Source organism: Dromiciops gliroides, chromosome 3, assembly GCF_019393635.1.
Source record: "Dromiciops gliroides isolate mDroGli1 chromosome 3, mDroGli1.pri, whole genome shotgun sequence".
NCBI lineage: Eukaryota > Metazoa > Chordata > Mammalia > Microbiotheria > Microbiotheriidae > Dromiciops > Dromiciops gliroides.
In genome coordinates, this window is record NC_057863.1 from 28846326 (window position 1) to 28863928 (window position 17603).

Below are 17603 nucleotides of genomic sequence, written 5' to 3' on the forward strand. Positions count from 1 at the left end.
ATCCTGGGGGCAGCTAGGTGGTGCAGTGGATAAAGCATCAGCTCTGGATTCAGGAGGACCTGAGTTCAAATCCAGCCTCAGACACTTGGCACTTATCAGCTGTGTGACCCTGGGCAAGTCACTTAACCCTCATTGCCCATCAAAAAACAAACAAAAAACACACAAAAGTAAGATATCCTAGCTCTATAGATGGCAGGGAATAAGCATTTATTAAGAACCTACTTTGTTCCAGGCAGTGTGCTAAGCTAGAGGAATACAAAGAGGCAAACAACAGTCCCTGCTCTCATGAAGCTCATAGTCTAACATGCAAACATCCATATACAAACAAGACAGACAGAATAGACTGCGTGTAGTCTCAGAGGAAAAGCACAGAGATTAAGGAGGACCAGGAAAGGCTTTATCCTGAAGGTGGGACTTTGAGCCTTGAAGGAAGCCAGGAGATACAGATGAAAAGAGAGAACCTTCAAGGAATGGAGGACAGCCAGTGAAAATTCTCAGTCAGGAGAGGGAGTGTTGTGTTCAGGGAACATCAAGGAAGCCAATTTTACTGGTTTGTAGAGAAAATATTGGGCAATAAGGTATAAGAAGAAAGGACCCGGGGCAGCCAGGTGGTGCAGTGGATAGAGCAATGGCCCTGGATTCAGAAGGACCTGAGTTCAAATTCAGCCTCAGACACAACACTTACTGGCTGTGTGACCCTGGGCAAGTCACTTAACCCCAATTGTCTCGAAGAAGAAGAAGAAGAAGAAGAAGAAGAAGAAGAAGAAGAAGAAGAAGAAGAAAGGACTCAAAATATTTATAGCAACTCTTTTTATAGTGGAAGAGAATTGGAAATCAAAGGGATGCCCATCAATTGGTGAACAGCTGAACAAGTTGCGGTGTATGATTGTTATGGAACACTACTGCCCTAAAACAAATGATAGGCAAAATGGTTTCAGAAAAACCTGCAAGACTGATATGAGCTCATGCAAAGTGAAGTGAGTAACACCAGGAGAATATTATGCATAGTAACAGCAACATTGTAAGGATGATCAACTATGAAAGACTTAGCTATTCTGACCAAAAAAAAAAAAAAATGACCCAAGATAATTCCAAAGGACCCATGATGAAAAATGCTATCCACCTCCAGAAAAAGAACTGATAAACTCTGGATGAGTGTAAAGCATACTGTTCTCTACTTTATTTTTATTGTTTTATTTGATTTTTGTTTTCTTTCACAACATGACTAATATGGAAATATGCTTTGCATGACTTCATGTATATAATGAATATGAAATTATTAACCTTCTCAAAGAAAAGGGATAGCTAGAAGGGAGGGCCAGAATTTGAAACTTAAAAATCAGTGTTGGGGGCAGCTGGGTGACACAGTGGATAAACACTGGCCCTGGATTCAGGAGAACCTGAGTTCAAATCCAGCCTCAGACACTTGACACTCACTAGCTGTGTGACCCTGGGCAAGTCACTTAAGCCTCATTGCCCTGCAAAAAAAAAAAATCAGTGTTGAAAATGTTTTACTTGTAATTGGGAAATATTTAATGAAATAAATAAATAAAAATTGAATGGGGGATAGAGAAATGTAGGGGGGAAGTAAGCCCAAATGAGTAACTTTCTCAAATTAGAGAACAAATAAATAAATTGGAAAACAAAATACAGAACTTAAAAAAATACATTGACCAAAAGTGAAGCCAGGACAGGAAGAGAAGAGTTTTGCTCTTCCTCCAAGCAAATATAGAGGGCAGGAGTGGCCAATCATCATGGCCACAAAGCTCATTCTATATGTGCTCCATGTGATGCCTCCCTGCACCCACAGCAAAACAAAACAAAATAAAACTCACACTCCAAAGAATCTGTTCAATAATTTTGTTGCTCAATGCCAGGAAGCGATATTTTGGCCTCAGAACCATGCCTCTGGACAGAAAAGATGCCATCAGCTCATTTATTTAAGAGGGCACTTCAATATTACGTCTGCCATTAAGTAAAGCTGAATGTGGGATGGTTTCTCTTAACACTCCTAAGAATGAAAATAAAATTTCATTTGGGTTGCCAGAGGAGAAATTGTTTTTGTACTCACTTTCCCAAGCATGGAATCTATTATTATTATTATAGCCCTTTAAACAAAAATATAAAATCCTATGAGGTGCTTAAGTTCTTCAGTGATTCCTTGGGAAAAACAGGGTCATGAATTTACAACTTCTATCTCCAGAGAAGAAAAAGGAACAAGTTTTTAAAAATGGTTTTGCTGTATTTCAGACAAAGGAATCGATATCTGGCTTTTACAGTAGCAATCTGCTAGTGAAAAAAAAATCATTCATCCTCATAGTTTAAACAACTCGTTTCCTCTCCTGAAGAGAAAAGAACATTTCATAAAGAAGCTGGAAAAAGTAATGAGAAGAAGAAGACACACACGGTCCATTTCTTGAAGGTGGGATGCCAAAAATGAAATAATTAAAATGTTGTCCACAATGCCCCAAAGCATCAAGTAATTCTTCACATCAGCTGGCAAACTGGCAAAAGAGAAGTGCATTTCAAACAAGAAAATGGAAAAAAAAAGATTGCCTATTTCATAAAGGGTCGTTTAACATAGAGAGGCCAAGCAGGCAAAATCCCATTAAAGTTGAAAGGGTTCGTTTTGTGAGAATTGCCCACAGGAAGCCAAGCAAAGACGTACCACAGAGTTTCTAGGAGAGGAAGAAAAAAGTGATAAATGTCAAAAAAAAAAAAAAGTCACTAGACTGTAATTCAGGTACCGGAAGCAAATTGTTATTCAGTGAAATAGCTTCAACTTTCATTCCTTCTCATTTCCCTGGACCTTTGGGATCTTTTCCATGCTCCCAATTTGACAAGACCCAAAGAGGGTAGAGATAAAAAGAAAATGCAGATGAATTCTTCCCTGATATGGACGTCTCAGTCACTATTAATGTTCAAAGAGCTTCCAGATAAATCAAACAAAGAGAATTAAAAGTGAAAACATATTCAATATTATCCTCTTACAGTATCATGTAAATGATTCCATTTGCATCTCCCCATAATGAGTGTAAACTCCTTGAGGGCAGATCCAGCTTTATTTTGTAGTTGTTGTTGTGTTGTTGTTGTTTTGGTATTCCTAGGATCTAGTACAATGGCTCAAACGTGGTAGGCATCTAGTAAACCCATTGACTTGGCCTGGATTGAAATACATATTGGCTAACTGTTTCTGGAAATCTATGAGCAAGAACTGAGGACAAGACTCTTATCCTGAAGTATTTTTAGGGATGTTTCATAACATCCCCTGTTAACAGGTATCCCCTCCTATTGGATGAAACAGACTAGTACCATGTCCCTGTGTGTTCTGTGAGTAACTATGCTAATTTGTGATGAATCCACATCTATCTGCCAGGAACCTGGCCAAGAGAAAGGGGAGTAAGAGAAAAGTTTGAATGAAGGTATCATATGGGAAAAAAAGAATACAACTCAGAAAAAGATCAGAGATAAATTTCTTAAGCACCGACTATATGCTGGACCATGAGCTAGGTGAGGCAGATATAAGTACAAAAAAGAGTCTTCATGTTCAATGAGCTTACATTTTAATGGGGGAAGACAACTAGTACATAGAAAAATATATACAGTATCAATATCAAGTTCCATACAAAGTAATGAAATGCAAGATCCTTTGGGTGGGAAAGCACTAGTGGGGAAGGAGAAGCAATTCATCAAAAAGCATTTATTAAGCATCTTCTAGCCACTTTTCTGGGAACAATTCATGCCAAAGACAATGCTTGAGTTTCATTTTAAAGGAAGAGAAGAACTCTGAGACAGAAATAAGGTTTGGGTACATTCTAGGCACAAGAGTCATCCAATATAAGGACATAGATATGAAAGATGGGGTGCCGAGTGGGAAGAGTAGAGAAAAGATCTGTTTGGCTGGATCATAGAGTGCAGGAGATGGAGTGATGACCACTGAGGCAGCAAAGATGGCTTGGGGTCAGACTCTATAGGGCTTTAAAAGCTAAAAGAGGAATTTACATTTTAGACTAGAGACAATGGGAACTACTAGAGTCGGCTGAGCAGAGAAGTCACAAGATCAGGTCTACCTTTAAAGAAAGTAACTTTGGTTATAGTGTGTAGAATGAACTGGAGATGTGAGAGACTTGAGGCAAGGAAACCAGAGAGGAGTCCAGTGCAATCATGTAGGCAACGGGTAATGAGGACCTGAGGAAAAGCAGGAGTTGTGGGGCTACAGAGAAGGGGTGAGTGCAGGAGATGTTGTGAAGGTAGAAATGGAAACCTGAAAGGCCACACAAAGACATCATTGGGTTTGAGTCCTGTTTTATGTGTGAAATGGGTATTTCTGAATATAGTATATGTAGATCTGATAGCCCAACAAGCTTGGCCCATGAAAAAACCTCCTTGCTGAGACATTTTTCAAGCTTCAGCTTGAATGGTTTGCCTGCAATGAGCCCAGGTCATGTGAAACCACCACACCTCTAAGTATGAAAAGGGGTCATCAGGGAACTGTGCTTCACAGGGGAAGGGCCAGGGAATCCTTATCTACTGACACTTGGAGAGAGAAGGAAGCTCCTGGAGGACAGGGGCTGTCTTTCATTTAACTTTACATCTCTGGCAGCTAAACCAAGGCCTTACACATAGTAGGTTCTTGGTGAATCAAAGAAGGAAATTTTGCAGTTTTATCTAAGCCCCTAGAGGACAGGTATTGTTATAATGTGTCTCTGTATCCCCAATGCCTGGCACGTAGTAGGTGCCTAATAAATAATTATGGGTGTTGACATTGTTCTGATCTAGATAACTGACTGGCCCATGGCTTCCAGCATGGCGACAGGAAAAAAAAATAGTGGCAAAAAACTGGTAGCTTGAGCTGGGCAGGTTACCACAACCAATCTTATAATTAGTAAATAAGGGCAGCTAGGTGATGCAGTGGATAGAGCACGAGCCCTGGAGTCAGGAGGACCTGAGTTCAAATCCAGCCTCAGATACTTAAAACTAGCTGTGTGACCCTGGGCAAGTCACTTAACCCCAATTGCCTCACCAAAAAAAAAAAAATTTAGTAAATAAAAGGAAACCTTACTTGGAATATCCCTCTCCCAACTGACTGTTTCCCTTTTGCCTACAGAAATGCTCAGGTCCTGCTGCTTAAAGGGGACAAAGCCTCCTCTAGATTCTGCTACCTCTTGAAACTGTGGTCCAAATATTGTCTAGAGTTCAATACTATGGCCTAGCTGTTTTCTTACCTTGGAAGCTCCCTCAGTGCCCAAGACTTCACTGGGTCATCCATGTATCCATTAAGCCCTTTTTACCCCAGAACATACCTAGCATTTATATAGTGGTCAAAGGTTTGCAAAGCAATCTACATATGTTAATTCATTTGATCCTCACAACAACCCCATGAGGCAAATGTCATTATTATCCCTGTTTGACAGATGAGAAAACTGAGTCAGAGAGAGCTTAAGTTTGTTACCCAGGGTCACACAGCTCATAAGTACCTGAGAGACCATTTGAACTCAGGTATTCCTGGTTGTAGGTCCTGTAAATCGATCTATGCATTATGTGAACTCCTTTCTCCCATGGGTTAGCTTCTCCCAGGGCTTCCATTTTGGGGATGGGCCCAGTCCAGCAAACCTTCATTCTCCCCCCAGTTATGTTTCTGACTTTTAGAACTTCATGCTACCCACTTGGATCCTTCCATTCTTCTCCCCTTTTCAATTCTCTTGTATGTGCTATTCCTCCCTCACCACCCATTAGAAGGTAATCTCCTTGATCAAGGTTGAGGGCTGTCTTCTTTTTCCTTGCTTTTCTATTCTCACTTCCTGGCACATGGTAAGTGCTTCATAACATGCTTATTTCCTTCCCATACCTCTTATAGGCTTCAATGGCATGGGAGGATTTTGCTCTGCTCAGGAAATAATATTCTATGAGGTTTGTAGCTAATATGGAACACAGTCGCTGGATTCTTTCTTGGCCCTTACAAAGTGATGCAGCCTGCATCACTTTGGCATCAGACTGAGACATTTCCTTAAATCTAGCAGACTGAAAGGTGACTCCATCCACAACCCAGAGTGTACCTGCTCCACTGGAAGCAATTTTGTGAACCGATGGTCACTGGTCCTGAGTGATTCATCTGGATCAACATGGAGACACATGCATATGGATCAGTTTTTGATTCAACAGCATGAAAACAAAACAAAACAAAACAAAAACAGAAACAAAAAACCCAAACCCACATGGAATAGAACTGAGACCTGCTCCCAGCTCTCTTATTCTTAACAACAACAAAGAGACATAAATACATCCCTTTGTTTCGTTCAGGGCCTCAGTTAGCAAGATTTGCAATGCATTGGATGATTATATTCAAATAAAATATGCACAAATAAATCTAATGTTGCCATGGAAGGCTGATTTACTCTGATTCCTTTTCAAAATTGAGTATGATGTGGCTTTGAAAATAAAGAACACCACTATATTTTAACCAATGAAGCCAATATCCTGGGCTGCTGCTGTTGTTTTTAAATTATGGAAAATGATATATATTTTTTATATCGGTTGATATACCGCACTGGGTATTTTTGTCTCTCAAAGATTTCTACTTCAGGAATATAAATATACTCCTAGGTTATGATGGAAAAAGGATCTTACTTGACCTACTTTGTATGTATTTTTACCTCATGTTCTAGCTGCATTGACACAGTGGGAGAAAATGAGTAAATATTATTCTACTAAAACCTATTCTGAGAACCCTATTAATCAGATGTTAAACACTTCTTTTTAAAAATAAGGATTGTTTTGGTGGGGAAGGAAGGACATGGCCTTTTTCAAGATTCTTTGGACTCTATAAGGAGAGAGTAGATTCTCTATATGACCAGTATTTTTTTAAATGGATGGATTGTTAAATTGAAATCAATATCATATGTATTCTTTTATTTTGCATTTTAATTGGTCTTGATAGTCAAATCATCAATCAGGTATTTATTATGGGTGCTAGGTACTGTATTAGATTAATAAGGGTTCTGCTGCTGCTGTTTAGTTATTTCAGTCATGTCTGACTCTTTATGACCTCATTTGAGTTTTTCTTGGCAAAAATACTACAGTGGTTTGCCATTTCCTTCTCCAGCTCATTTGACACATGAGAAAACTGAGGCAAATAGGATTAAGTGACTTGCCCAAGGTCGCAAAGCGAGTAAGTGTCTGAAACTGGATTTGAACTCATGAAGAAGAGTCTTCCTGATTTCAAACCCAGTGTTCTATCCACTGTACCACCTAGCTTCCCCCATAATAAGGATACAAAAACAAAAATGCCAACCCCCAATCTCAAGATTCTGTCAAGAAAACAAATGAATGTATGTAATGGTAAAGTTGAAATCTGCCCCCCCCCCTCCTCCTTGGTTCTGGTATCTATGTGAGGTATGAACACTTTCAGACTGAAGCAATCAGAATTGTTTATAAACAGTAAGTTAGGGGGCAGCTAGGTAGCACAGTGGATAAAGCACTGGTCCTGGATTCAGGAGGACCTGAGTTCAAATCTAGACTCAGACACTTGACACGTACTAGCTGTGAGACCCTGGGCAAGTCACTTAACCCTCATTGCCCTGCCAAAACCAAATAAATAAACAAACAGTACGTTACACCATCCTGCATCAGTCAAAGCCATTGTGTGAGCAGCTGAGTTCTATCCTAAGTAATTTGTTTAAAAAAAGGAGGAAGTTGTACTGATTTTGAGATAAAGAAAGGAGGTTCTATGTGTCTAAGATTTTCAGAGGTTGGGGCAAGCATGATTGTCCAGCCCATCTTTGAGAACCAAAGGAAGGACTGAGCTGCCCTGGAGAAGGAAAGTAGCTAGGAGAATTACTGGCACTACAGAACTCTCCACGGGGAGGACCCAAGCTGAGAAAAGTCCAGAGGAAACTTCACCTTTTCTCCCATCACCCCCCTCTTGATGCTTGTCTATCCAGACATTATAATATAATATGCTATTTCATTACATAATATTTCTAGTAAACTGAATTTTTCCTCCACCTCAAAGAGGACAGGAGTGAACTAGGGCTAGTTATAAATGTAAGCTTAGTTAAGCAGAGAGCCTCTCCTCTGGCTAGCTGTTTAGAATTTTCCTAACTTGGGGCTCAGAGCAATTGTGGATGAACTCATGGCTTTTCATCTAAAATAAATTCTATAAAGCCAAAGAGGAAGGAATTGAGTGGATGTTAATAACTATTAAATTGCTTGCCTTAAAATGAGCTAATTATTGTAATAGAGTGATACACACAAATATAAGCCTAAACAGAATAAATACAAAATAAAACACTTGTGGGGATCTGGAAATGCTTTTTATAGAAGATGGTGGCTGAGCTGCATTTGTGGGTCATTTAGCATCTCAAACTCTGAGCTACCCTCCTCCCTAGTAGTCTTCATACATTTTCTGAGATAGGATATTGGGAAAGTGATGATTCTTAAAATTAAGTAACTCTTCCATAGTAGTACCCCATCCATAATTATCATATTGTGAGTCAGCAGTATATAAATGAAGTGCTATAAATAGCTGTCGAGATCGTGCAGTGTCAGATATTGCCAGTCATCAGAACCCAGCATTTAGCCCTGTGCTCAGGGCTTATCACAGAGCCTGGCATATTGTATGTGCTTTCTAAATGCTTGTTGACTGACCTGGCATCCTCAATATGCTTACTTGGAGAATTCTTTCCTCTAGTCTCATTTGAGTCAAACATCACATCTCTAAAGTGGAGGGGCAGGCTGTCCACTGCTATCTTTACTCCTCATCCTTAGTGATCCACAGACCACCTTGGCCTTCTTCTATCTCATCGATGCCCTACAACTTGGTGTACTCAGAACTCTCACTGAAATATCATGATCACAAAACTCTTCTTTTTGGGTAGGGGGAGATTTTTCTGAAATGCAGGGATTAGGTCATTAGTCCAATTTTCTCCTGTGGCAAAGGTATCCTATTTCAGCTTCAAATTCCCTGTGTATTTCTAAAGTAAGGAATTATTGCTGCATGAAATTTGTGTTTATTTCCCTCACATATTATCATGGTTGAATGAAGCCAATTGAAAATATTGCACCAATTAATCATTTAACCTGTGCTTCAGAACAGTGTTTCCTTACCCGTGTGGCAAGGCATATTAGAGGATCAGAAAGAGCTAATTGGCTTGTTGTTGCCAGTCAAACTGGATTTTCATTGTAGTTTTGACTGCCCACCCCATTCAGACTGCCACTGATGACCCTCCTTCCCATGTACTCTGAACCACTTTTCTCCTTTCATCTAGTTCTCTTCCTTTTTCTTCCCAATTACAAAGCTCCAAACCCAGAGCCATAACTAAAGTGGATCAATTAGGGCTTTCCTCAGACTGTTGAAATTTAGTGCTAAGAGCACTTGAAACAAATAAGCTTACTTCTTTTTTGTTTTGTTTTGTTTTGGTTTGGTTTTTTGGTGAGGCAATTGGGGTTAAGTGACTTGCCCAGGGTCACACAGCTAGTAAGTGTTAAGTGTCTGAGGCTGGATTTGAACTCAGGTACTCCTGACTCCAGGGCCGGTGCTCTATCCACTGTGCCACCTAGCTGCCCCAAGCTTACTTCTTAATGATCAATAATAATTATTATAATAAAATAGGAAACCGGTTGATGCTCCTTCCCCATTTGGTGACCCTTCAGATGAGATATTTCTTCTTCCTAGAAGCTGACTCAGCATTTCCACCCAAAGTCTTGAGGGTACTCTTGTTTACTTACCTCAGGTTCTTTTTTTTTTCCTACAAAAATTGCTAGTCATATTTCTGTACATGTTTTTCTGTGGTAGTGGAATAACCACTGATATTCTCTCCCTCACTCTTCTTTTCTTTCCTTGTTATTGTAATAAAATATATTATTTTAAATAGCCTACCCTCCCTTCAAGGACTACCTTCACACACACACACACACACACACACACACACACACACACACACACTCTCACCATATCTCTTTCCATTTGTGCACACTGGGAGCTTTCAGAGATCTGGGACCTTCATAGGAATGGTCCAGTACAAGAGGTTGGTGAACCATGGTTTGGTATCTAATCAGACGTTTCGGACAGAGAATCAAAGAGCCTATCTCCCTTCCTTCCCATCCCATACACTTTACCTCAAGACAAGCAACACGTATCTTTGTCTCTAATATTTTGTGAATCATTTGTGGACCCGAGAACACAGACGACCATTAAATTCCAATTATCATTTTTACAAAACAGGAAATGTTCCTGGGCTTACAAGAGGAGAAATAGCTATTTCCACAGTGGAGAAACTTGTAGTATGACTTCATATCCATAAATGAGCAGGTTTTATCATCAAATATTCTCCTGAGGCATCAATAAGGGCTGGAGCCAGTAGAAATCACTAGGAAGAAAACTTGGCCCAAACAAGCAGAAATAGTGAACATCTTTCAGATGTGCTCTAGGACTGACCTAATTCCTCCCCAGGGTATTATAATATCATTAACAAGTTAATGATATACCAGCCATCCATAAGGATTCCTTCTTCTCAAGACTTCATAATTATACAATTACAGCTCCCCCATTGATGAGTACACCTTCATTCATGAGTCCTTCAATTTATGTCAAATTCATTTCCTTTCTTTGGTTCTTCTGTGACAGACTTCCAATGGGGAAAAAGAACAAGATCATCTTTAATACTTTCAATCATTCTATTCCTCATGCATGGCTATGAAAAATCTGACCTTTAGCAAGGGTGTATATAATTTCTAATCCTCCTTTATCTTGAGTTATCGCCTATTAGTGTCAATGACCACTGGCCACAGGCACATATTCTGAAATCAACAGACTGGAAAAAAAAAAATTAGACTTTACTGACATTCACATCTAAACTTTACTACCAGGCAATTAGGAAATATGAACAGTGATGATGGATGTTAACAATTGTTCTACTTAATTAGAAGGCAAATTATTAGGGTGGATCCATAAGAGCTGTGAAGTCATGGGGAAATCACTTCAGCTCTAAGTGGTCCCAGACAAGTTACAGATAGATTGCCAACGTGCATTGGTGGAGGGCATTTTCACAACAGGAGGTCTCCAAAGGTCTGTATTCCCTCCATCCCTCAAAACATAGCATGGATGACAATCTGTGCACCACTAAGCCAATAGTGTGTAGTTAATAAGACTTGTTTAACAAAAGTTTGATCCCTATGTATCAGGTTCTACTCTTCAGCTCTGAGCTCTGCCATTTTGGGAGTATACCTGAATAACACGTCAGATCAGGTCACATGCCTGCTTAAAAACTCTAGCAGATCCCTATTGTCTTTAAGATAAAATGAATTTAACACCTTTCATTTGGACCTCAATTGCCTTTTCCGTGTAATTACACATTACTCCATTTCTTGTGGTCTATGTTCCTGCTGAGTTCTACTACTTGAAATTTTCTGACAATGTCCTAACTCTAATCTCTAGGCCTTTGTTCCAGCTGTGCCCTCCACCCAGAATGCACTCCCTCCATACTTCTGCTTTTTAAGCATTTCTCATTGCCTTTGAAACTCAGCTCAAGTGCCCCCCCTTTCATTATTTCCATTGTTAATGCATGGGCAACTAAGTGGCATAGTGAATGAATAGAACTACAGGCCTGGAACCAAGAACTCCTGAGTTCAAATCCAGTCTACTTACTAGCTATGTGACCCTTGGAAAATTATTTAACCTCTGTTTGCCTCAGTTTCCTCAACTGTCAAATACGGATAATAGTACTTACCTCACAAGGTTGTTGTGAGAATAAGATGAGATATTTGTGCTTGGCACATAGTAAGTGTTGTACAAATGCTTATTCCTTTCCCTCTTCTGTAGTAACCTACTCCCTTCAGATTACTTGGGAAACGTGTGTTCTATTTCCTTATATATGTACATGTTGTTTTCTCCCCCACTAAAATGAAGCTATTTGAGTTTAGGAGCTGTCTCATTTTTGTTTGTGTATACCCAACACGATCCTGGCCCATAGGAGAAACTTAATAAATATCTGTTGATAGATTAATCAAAATACAAAGAAAAATACAGAATGGCCCTCTGTCCTGTGTAGTCCTTTTCTGTTTGTCTAGTGATGGTCTTAAAGTCATAGAAAGGGGGGAAGACGGTGTTAAGATTCTCACAGTTCTTGAATAAGTTATAACTGACCTACTAGTACTTTAAATAGAAGACCCTTCTCCAGTGACCAGTGTTTCAACATTCTATTGGAAAAATGGAATTATATCCATATCAACATTTTTGCTAGAAATGAAACCAGAACACAGAAAGAAGTTGCATCTAGACTGAAAGATGTCTTACTGGCTCTTCCTTGGGAAAAAATTAAGAGGGTTCAGTGGGTGCATTTTTATCTTCTTTCAAATATTTCTTATTTATCCTGTAAATTATTTGCTTTGTATATAATTGCTGGTATGTTTTCTCTCCTATTAATTGTAAGTTCCCTGAGGGGAAGGATTGTCTTTTACCTCTTTTTGTACCCCCAGCACTTACCAGAGTGCCTAACATATAGTAGGTGTTTAATAAATGCTTACGATTGATTGATCACATACCTAAAGGCAACAAGAAATATGGTATCATGAGACATTTAGTTATCTCATATTGCAGTGTTCAAGCTAAGTATTGCCAAAAAAAAAAAAAGCCACAACAATGATCAATGCCTCCTATGCACAAAAAATTGTTGCAGAAGATGGCGAGGTAGATAAATTCTACCAAGAACTTAATGAGACCTTGCAAATTACAAGATACACTTTGTCACTTGGTGACTGCAATACAAAGGTAGGAGGAGGTAAGAATGGTGAAAAATATGTTGGAAAAATGTGGATCAAGGAATAAGACTGAAAAAAATGCCAAAAATTTGTAAGGATTCATAGCTAAATTTCATGACTTTTTTCCCCTGTAGGGGAATGGGGGTTAAGTGACTTGCCCAGGGTCACACAGCTAGTAAGTGTCAAGTGTCTGAGGACGGATTTGAACTCAAGTACTCCTGAATCCAGGGCCAGTGCTTTTTATCCACTGTGCTACCTAGCTGCCCCCTAAATTTCATGAATATTTTGAGAAAAAAATCAGAAGGTGCTTGAAATGACAAGAATTGAATAACATATCACACACAAAAATGAAATGTATTCAACATAGAAGAGATGATGCTCTAAATCCCAGTTGAAGAGGTTTCTTCTATAAGTGGTGAGGTTCTCTAGCTTCTCCTATGTGTGCATAACATCTAGATGGTTGCATTAAGCTCTAGTTGAAAAGTCTCAACAAGCTCCTTAGCAGTTTAAAAGAATTTGACCTGACCATTCACATAGAAAAAAAATGGATGAAGAATAATTATTTTTAGAAAGTAAAATAACTTTTGAATGATGTAGGAACTCTGGTCGACTCAATGACCAACCATAGTTCTAGAGAACTCATGATGAAAAATGATGTCTATTTTCTGTCAGAGAACTGATGGATTCTGGGTATAAAAGGTGACATACAATATGGGGGGGGGCAGGAAGGTGGGAGAGAAGATCATTTTTATTGATTGAGAAAAAATTCCTAGAAGAAATGAAAGAAATAATGAATATCCATTTTCTGGATTATGACATGAAGTTAGATTGCTAACCTAAAAAGTTCAACCACATCTTGAAAATGGACAAGCTGTAGCCAGAAATCATTTGGAGAAGGGGCAGGGCAGATTTCATTAGCTTTGAGAATTGTAAAACTCCTTTAAACTTATCTCTGAAACAAAAGTCCATCTTTTTAATATTAATATTCGACTCATGGTGTTTGTTGTATGGCTAATGAGTCACAGACCACCAAAGTCACTGTACAATTTAAAATGAGTGGATTCCTTAGAAGATACTAGTGACTCATAGGTGGGTGTGAGGATGCTTTCAACACAACAAAGAAGGAATTATGAAGATCTAGGATAAGATAAACTATCAAAGAAATGTATGATGAAAAAAGGCAATTGGATGGGTTGGTTATGCCAGAGGAACAAGGGATTACGTTATCTGCTCTGCAGGTATCCTTTCAATGTTATGAGAAATTGAGAAAGGTTCCTAGTAAATTGGGTTGTCCTCAGTGGCAAACTAATAGGAAGATAAGGACAAGAGACAAAAAGGATAGAAAGATACCAGTGGGTTGTAATCATTGGAGGAAACATCCATTTCCATTAAATCACACATCCATTTGAGTATTTACAAATGAGGAAACTGAGGCTGGGAAATTAAATGACATGATCTCCCAGGTAATATTGGAGATAGCATTTGAATCCATGTTTTTTTTGCTTCTGAGTCTAACAACCTTTCCACTGAATGCTCTATCTTTGCAGTTCTCAAACTTTTTAGATTCAGGACCCCCTTCTATACTAAAACTTATTGAGGCCTCTTCTTTGGTTATATCTATGATAGTTATCATGTTAGAAATTAAAATATTTTAGTACTTAGTATTTTTTTGTGTGGGGGCAATGAGGGTTAAGTGATTTGCCCAGGGTCACATAGCTAGAAAGTGTCAATTGTCTGAGGTCACATTTGAACTCAGGTCCTCCTGAATCTGAGACTGGTGCTTTATCCACTGTACCACCTAGCTGCCCCCAGTACTTAGTATTGAACTCACAGACATGCTGAAAGGGTTGGAGAGAACCCCAGGGATCATCAGACCACATTTTGAGAACCACTGCTCTAACTCATTGTGGGACCTTAGGCAATTCACAATATGCATTTTATTTGGGTGGGGGAGAGCGGAGGAGAAGGGATGGGACTTGGTCTCCGTATGTCTTTCAGCTAGTTGTACAGAGGCCAATTGTGGGCCCAATCCCTATACTTATCAGCATGGAATCTTTCACCAATTCCATTTTTCTGACTTAGGTCAGTTCACTTCTCCTTAGACAGCCCAGTGGCCCTCTATTTCTAGGGGTTCACCATATTGAGCCTGGACATAGCATAGACAACCAATAAGCTAATTAGGCCTACTAAAGCTCTGAACTCAAGCAATCTACTAGCCTCAGTCTCACCAGCTGCAGTGTCTACCGGCCTATGCCATGACACCTAACAATTTACCACACATTATGAAGTGACTATCATGTGCAAAGAACACCATGAGATATATCAGGATCAATAAAACACAATCCTAGTTCCAGCCTTCATGGTGTTCATAATCTTGTAGGTAAGAAGCACATGCACAAATAACTAGAATACCAAATAAAGTAAGAAGGGTTCCTGGGAGGAAAAGACAAAAGCCAGATATTCCCTCTCACTCCACACTGGACCATCTTCTTGTCATCTGTCCTAGGATCCCTTTGTGCCATCCTTTTGGGCCCTCCCTAGGGGAATTAATACACTCCATTTTGGAACTCCTCAAAATGAATCCTGCTATTGTTTCTGGAAAGGCTGTGTCAGTAGGCTCTGCAGTGGTTTCATTTTGTAAGGGGCTAAAATTCTAGCTATACTGTCTAAAAATCCAATGAGCATGGGAGGCAGCTAGGTGGCACAGTGGATAAAGCATCAGCCCTAGATTCAGGAGTACCTGAGTTCAAATCCAGACTCAGACACTTGACACTTAATAGCTGTGTGACCCTGGGCAAGTCACTTAACCCCCAATGCCCCGCAAAAAAATAAAAATAAAATAAAATCTAATGAGCAGTTGCCAATAAATTAAAAGCGTTAGCAAGAGTTTAGACTTTTAAGCATTTATTAAGGAGCAAAAGAATTTGGTGAAGAGAGAGAGAAAGAGGCCTAGATTCAGCTATCTATCTCAGGGAGCCAGCATCTCCATCTCCATTCTCCCCTGAGGTCCTCGCGAAAAAGAGAGAGAGCCTTGCCCCTTCTTCATCCCAGAAGCCTCCTGTGAAACTGGAGACATCCCATCCACATGCACACACAGCTCCAAGCTAATTGGCTGGTAGCTTTGATAGACAGTACCCACAAACAAACGTCACTTCCTGACGCCAAGGAACTGACCTTCCAAGCCACATGGCTTGCTCTCAGATGCCTTCTCCTCGTGGCAGAGCTTTCCTACAGTAACTCTCCAGCATGTGGCATCACTCCAATTGTCAAAACTTACCATCCCTTTGACTGAGAAAGGTAAAAAGTCTCTTTTCTTTGGCCACCCATCCAGGAGATTTGCTATTTCCTCCTTTTAGAATGTAATTCCCCAGGGGGGCAGCTAGGTGGCACAGTGGATAAAGCACCAGCCCTGTATTCAGGAGTACCTGAGCTCAAATCTGACCTCAGACACTTGATACTAGCTGTGTGACCCTGGGCAAGTCACTTAACCCTCATCCCTGGAAAAAAAAAAAAAGTGTAATTCCCTTGATGGCAAGGGCCAAGTTTTTTACCTTCTTTGTATCCAGAATGTTTAGAATAGTGCTTGACACTTGTTTCATTGTGTCTGAGTCTTCATGACCCCATTTTGAGTTTTATTGGCAAAGATACTAGAATAGTTTAGCCATTTCCTTCTCTAATCCAGTTTACAAATGAGGAAATTGAGGCAAACAGGGTTAAATTACTTGCCCAGGGTCACACAGCTAGTAAGTGTCTGAGATCAAATTTGAACTCAGGTCTTCCTGATTCCAGGCCTAGCACCCCATCCACTGTGCCATCTTGTTGCTCAAACTTGACACATTGATAAGTCTTCAATAAAATGCTTATTAACTGCCTCACCTTTTATATTGTATCCCTAGCTCATGGCACAAAGTGGATCCTTAATAAATGCTTGTTGACTGACTTTCACTTTTTAATAATTGTATCACCAGCCCTCATCATAGAACTTGGCATAGAAAGCTTGTAACAAACACTTTTCATTACGTTAGGTACAAAATGCTTAATTTCTTCCTTGGGCAGTAGAGAACACTATCTACCTCCCCAGTTGAGAAGGAAACAATAAAAGTGTTCCAAAGATATAGGTATGCCTTTGTATTATTATCCAAGAGGGAACAAACATTAGAAGAGGGAATATAAGAAAAGGAAAGGACAATTATAGAAGCGAGAAATACACATAGTACTAGGGAGAGCCAAGAGCTGAAGTATGGAAGATAAGGAAGTGCATATTAGGTTCCTTCTGAAAAATAACCATAAGTTAGATTCATTGTCCCCATCACTGTGTATCCAAAAACCCAGTGGAGGAAGAAAAAGAACACTCCTACAAATATCTGCCTACTGAATATGGCACATTCTACTGGATAAAATGCTTGTAGGAACTAAGCCTTTGGGATGGAAAGAACACTCAGTAGGTACCATGAGCTTGATTCAGAGGGGGACACATTCAGAGTCTGAGGACCTGGGCTGAGGTCTTCATCACCCATTACCATCTGTGTCTTTGAGCAAGCCACGACTTCTCTGGGATCCAGTTTCCTCATCTATAAAATAAGGGTGAGTGGGGTGGACCTTTCAGGTCCTTTCTGGCTCTAAATATATAATCTAAGTAAGAGTCAATATGAGTTTATGTTTCCATGCATAACCTCTGTAGGCTTGTACATATGTTAACTGTTTTCTTTTAATGATGATTTTTTTTTAAAAAATCCTGTCAAAAACGACTCCTCTTCTTGGGTAAATCCATATTTTCTCACTAACCAATTCTTCAGGTGATACTTATTTTAAGCAGAATGCTGCATGTGTTAACAAATAAAGAGGAA